Source organism: Ovis aries, chromosome 14 (assembly GCF_016772045.2).
Source record: "Ovis aries strain OAR_USU_Benz2616 breed Rambouillet chromosome 14, ARS-UI_Ramb_v3.0, whole genome shotgun sequence".
NCBI classification, from domain to species: domain Eukaryota; kingdom Metazoa; phylum Chordata; class Mammalia; order Artiodactyla; family Bovidae; genus Ovis; species Ovis aries.
The window spans coordinates 51,820,137-51,825,610 of record NC_056067.1 but is presented as its reverse complement, the minus strand read 5'-3'; the positions used below and the strand labels follow the sequence as shown (position 1 = coordinate 51,825,610).

At 44.3% G+C, this 5,474-nt stretch overlaps 1 long non-coding RNA gene across 1 annotated transcript; it reads right to left on the bottom strand.

The window, feature by feature from the left end:
• Window positions 1-1,489: 1,489 nt before the first annotated feature.
• On the bottom strand, window positions 1,490-5,033 carry LOC121816429 (uncharacterized). Its single transcript, XR_006056037.2, has 2 exons — window positions 4,657-5,033; window positions 1,490-1,847 (listed from the first exon to the last, which is right to left on the bottom strand). It is a non-coding gene; the product is annotated as an uncharacterized LOC121816429 (long non-coding RNA).
• Window positions 5,034-5,474: the final 441 nt, after the last annotated feature.

Sequence of the window (5,474 nt, the reverse complement as noted above, 5' to 3'; positions counted from 1 at the left end):
CTTCATCATCTCCCTGAGCTTGCACGAACTCATGTCCATTGAGTCGGTGATGCCATCCAACCATCTCATCCTCTGTCGTCCCCTTCTCCTCCTGCCTTCAATCTTTTCCAGCATCAGGATCTTTTCCAATGAGTCAGTTCTTCGAATCAGGTGGCCAAAGTATCGGAGCCTCAGCTTCTTCAGCATCAGTCCTTCCAATGAATATTCAGGACTGATTTCCTCTAGGATTGACTGGTTTGACCTCCTTGCAGTCCAAGGGACTCTCAAGAGTCTTCTCCAACATCATAGTTAAAAGGCATCAATTTTTTTGATGCTCAGTCTTCTTTATGGTCCAACTCTCACATCCATACATGACTACTGGAAAAGCCATTAACTTTTACTATACAGACCTTAGTTGGCAAAGTAATGTCTCTGCTTTTTAATATGTTGTCTAGATTTGTCATAGCTTTTCTTCCAAGGAGCAAGCATCTTTTAATTTCAAGGCTTCAGTCACTGTCTGCAATGATTTTGGAGCCCAAGAAAATAAAGTCTTTCACTGTTTCCACTGTTATCCCTTCTATTTGCCATGAAGTGATAGGACCAGATGCCATGATCTTAGTTTTTTGAATGTTGAGTTTTGAGCCAGCTCTTTCACTGGCTTAAAAGCTTTTCCTTTTTTTATATAGATTTCCTATGTATCAAGAACAACTGAAACTTTCTCTCAGATGTATAATTGTCTGTGTGCATGCCTGTGTGCTCAATTGCTCAGTCATGTCCAACTCTTTGCAACCCTATGGACTGTAGCCCACCAGGCCCCTCGGTCCTTACATCCCCTCTATATCCTAGCACTCCCTACCTAGAAAAAAAGACTGAGGAAGCTGCCATATTGGATAGAAGTTTGGGAACCTTGTGTTGCAGGAGGACGGGGTGGATTAATGCTCCCTAGAGCTACTATCCACACTCATCACTCCTTAGGCACAGATTCCTCTGGGACCGAAGATTTGCACCTGCTTCTAAACCTGAGCACCCCTGGGTGAATCCTGTAGCTATCTCTGGGGAAATGATCCCATGACATGGTCTTGCCAAAATCAAGGATTTGGTCCACGTTGCTAAGAAATGATAATTCAGAGCACCCATTTTTCAGGTCTTTTATTTCTTTATTTTGACATAGCCCTCCTTGTCCTGTCATCTGGGATTGGTTATTGGGAAACAGGAACAACTAGAACATCCAACATTAAGGAATTTGTTGGTGCAGTTTTAACATCCAAACAATGATACATTGTTTAATAAAGTACTGAAGTACAAAATGTTTGAATGACGGGGGAAAGCCTGTGAATTTGATGCATATTAGGTGCATCAAACATGACCTGGGACTCTCTACTGCAGAGTGATGACAGTGTTGGTGCTTGGCTTAGTAGAACAAAGGGTATTTTTCCTGTCCTTTTATTTGTATTGTCTTCTCATTTTAATGAGCAGACATTGCTTTTTGTCATTACAAAATAAAAAGAAATACATTTTACAAAAACATTTATTGCTGTGGTTTTATTTATTTTTGGCCATGCTGGGGCTTCGTTGCTGCATGCAGGCTTTCTCTGGTTGCGGCGTGCAGGCTTCTGATTGCAGTGGCTTCTCTTGTTGTGGAGCACAGGCTCAGTAGTTGTGGTGCATGGGTTTAGTTGCCCTGCAGCATGTGGAATCTTCCCAGAGTAGGGATTGAACCCATGTCCCCAGCACTGGCAGATGGATTCTTTATCACTGGACCACCAGGGAAGTCCATTGGGATTTTAAATTGATCTCACAGATTTCACATTTTCTGATGCCACAATTCTTCGCAGTTTGACTTTTCTCGTCAATTCCTTTTGCTAATGCTTTTCAGTGAGGAGAAAAACAGTAAGGAGTGAAGTCTTTCAGTATATCAAGAAAGTATATCAAGAGTATATCAAGAAAGAGTAAGCATCTGAGAGGGTAGAAAGCAGCATAAAATCTCTCAAAACAAGTAAAATTATCCATTTGGACTTAGTAATACTGAGTTGATTTTAGTTTTTAAATATTCAAACAACAGAGTCCATGGTGTCACAAAGAGTCGAACATGACTGAGCAACTAATGCTTTCAACATTTCCAATACAGCAACTGGTAGTCACACTGACTAACAAGCATTTGAAACGTGACTGGTTTGACTAAGGAACTGAATATTAAATCTTATTTAATTTTAATGACTTTAATAGCCACAAATAGTTATCATGTTGTTCAGCAGAGACTAACATGTCCTCAAAGGATTAACCAGAGATTAATTTGGCATGACAGGCATGGCTTCATTAAGCCTTACTGTATTCACATCTTCTTTCAAGTCAGAATTTTTGTAAACTAGACTCTTATATGTAACGGCTAAGTCACTTCAGTCGTGTCCGACTCTGTGCGACCCCAGAGATGGCAGCCCACCAGGCTCCCCCGTCCCTGGGATTCTCCAGGCAAGAACACTGGAGTGGGTTGCCATTTCCTTCCCCAGTGCATGAAAGTGAAAGGTGAAAGTGAAGTCGCTCAGTTGTGTCCGACTCTTGGCGACACCATGGACTGCAGCCTACCAGGCTAGTGGTGCCATTGCCTTCTCTGTCTTATATGTAAAAATGCTGGTTTATTAGGGGTTTGCTTTCAGGCATTGTAATAATTATATCCAGATGAGTTGCAAAAAGACTGTAGTCGTTCCCCATGAGAGTTCTCATTCCCCCACATTCTCGACAATACTGTATACTACATTTGTTTTTGAAATTTGTTAAGAGACATCATTTTGCCAACAAAGGTCTGTACAGTCAAAGCTATGGTTTTTCCAGTGGTCATGTATGGATGTGAGAGCTGGGCAATAAAGAAGGCTGAGTGCCAAAGAATTGATGTTTTTGAATTGTGGTCCTGCAGAAGACTCTTGAGAGTTCATTTGACTGCAAGGAGATCAAACCAGTCAATCCTAAAGGAAATCAACACTGAATAGTCATTGGAAGGACTGATGCTGAAGCTGAGGCTCCAGTACTTTGGCCACCTGATGCGAAGAGCCGACTCATGGAAAAGACCTTGTTGCTGGGAAAGATTGAAGGCAAAAGGAGAAGAGGGCGGCAGAGGATGAGATGGTTAGACAGCATCACTGACTCAATGGACATGAATTTGAGCAAATTCTGAGAAATAGCAGAGGACAGAGGAGCCTGGCATGCTGCAGTCCACAGAGCTGCAAAAAGTCAGACATGACTCAGCAGGTAAACACCAACAAGTGAAGACATGGTAAGTCATTTGTTTCCATTATTAAACAATTGCCTCAGCTCGCAATGGTAAGCTTAACCAAAAGAGGGCACTAGAAGGACATTGCAGGTGGAGGAGGTAGGACTCTGGGAAGCTCCCTCATTCCCAGACCAACAAAACAATACATCAAGTCCTCATTTGTAGTAATTACCAATACCCATGGGTGTTAAGTGTCCTGTGATGGCCAATTTCTAGCTACCAATGTGGTATCACTGAAGGTGGAGCTGGAAAGAGATGTCCAGTGAACACCATGATACAGTTATCTCCACCCTACAGACACAACAGACATAATCTCAAGAGCATAGATAATAGTTAGGAAGTGATGTGTTGAGTATTTACTACCTTAGTTTTCTAAACATATTTCTTTTAAGTCTATGTAACTTTTAAATATAATCAGCCCTCCATATCATAGGTTAAGCATTCATGAATTTAACTAAGCATTAATTTAAAAAAAATTTTTTTTAAATTCCAAAAAGTTCCAAAAAGCAAAACTTGGATTTGCTTTGTTGTTGTTATGTGGTCACTATGTCATGTCAGACTTTTTCAACCCCATGGATTGTAGCCAGCCAGGCTCCTCTATCCACAGGTTTCTCCAGGCAAGAATACCGAAGTGGGCTGCCATTTCCTTCTCCAGACGATCGCCCCGACCCAGGGATCAAAACTGCGTCATTAGTTATTAGGTAAATAATATCTAATACAAGTAATCCACAGATGACAATGTGTAGGGAAGGATATGCACAGGCCACATGCAAATACTATGCCGTTTTATTAAAGGGACTTCAGCATCCTCAGCACTATCCATAGCGGGTCTCCAGCAGATACTGAGGGTCTACTGTAATGGTGAGGCAGGAGGTAGATGGGCCTCCCTAGGGTAGATACTTCAAAACAAGAATGGCAGGATAGAGAGCGGAGGCTGGGCCCTGCCCAGATAGAAGATAAGAGACCACATATTTCTCATTCTCCAAGTCAGGAGACCGCCCCAACTACACATGCACAGAGAGGCTCCTTGGCGGTCAAAAGGGGAATGATGCTAAGTGACGTTAACTACCCATAGGCCTCTTCACTGGAATCCATCTCGGCTAAGAGATGCATAGAGGGGAGGATCCTGAGATATACCAAATATGGACTCTGAACCAGACAAATCAAAATGGTTAGCCAAGGAAAACCAGAAGAAATGCTCCATATAAGTAATTCAAACTTCCATGAAGGTGAGACTCAGCAACTGAGTCTGCCCATGTGTCTATCCATGTATATTGTACTCATTTTTTCCTCCTAATAAATCCTTTGTTACACTACTTTCCATCATTGTGAGAATTCCTTTTCTGCAAAGCTCAAGGGCCAGGACCTTGTCACTGACCATTAGTCTAGTGGCTGGGATTCAGTGCTCTCACCTCCTGGACTGGACCTTGCTCTCTGGCCAGGAACCGAAGCCTTGCTTCAAGCCAGTGCAGGATGAGGCGCTCCAGATCAACGGTTGTGGTAACACGTTTCAATTTTTCTGAGCATCTGACTGTAGGAACCAGCTCCAGAACACCACCACACCCATCCAAAGCCATTCAATCTGTCCCTCGCCTGTCACAGTAACCCAGAGTCAAACACACACACTCCTGTTGGGACTCCAGGTGCTTGCGCCCCTGAAGGGACCTTCAGCCTACACTGGGCCTTCCGGAGCGCAAAGGTGCACAGGCACTCATATCGTCCAGCACCTGCTGGCTTCGGAACACTCACCCTTGGCACCCAAGACCAAGGATGGCCAGATCCGGCGCCTGCGCACTATGAGCCCCGACTACAACTCCCAGAAAACTCCGCGGCGAGGATGCCCCAGGGCCCTTAGGCTTCCGGTGTCTTCTGCTTTCCCGGCTCTGGACTACATTTCCCACAGCTCACAAGGCGCGAATGACAGGCGGTCTCGAAAGTCCCCTTAGAGCGGTCTTGTGGTTCTTGGGCTCCGGTTGTGAGCCGGTCCAGTGGAAACAGAAATAGATGTAGGGCGTGAAAGGGAGGACTTTGCTAACTCGGACCCCAGCCGGCGGTTGAGGGTAGCTGTCCAGGTGAACGCGAGCTGCGAGGGAGGTGATGGTGCGACAGACAAGAAGGGAGGGGTGGTCAAAACAGATGAGGGTGTTTCCTGGTTGCGTGTGATGCAGAGTCAGGTATGGGACAAGGTCGGAGTGTGCTTCCGTGATAGTGAGGGACAGGTGTGGTGTAA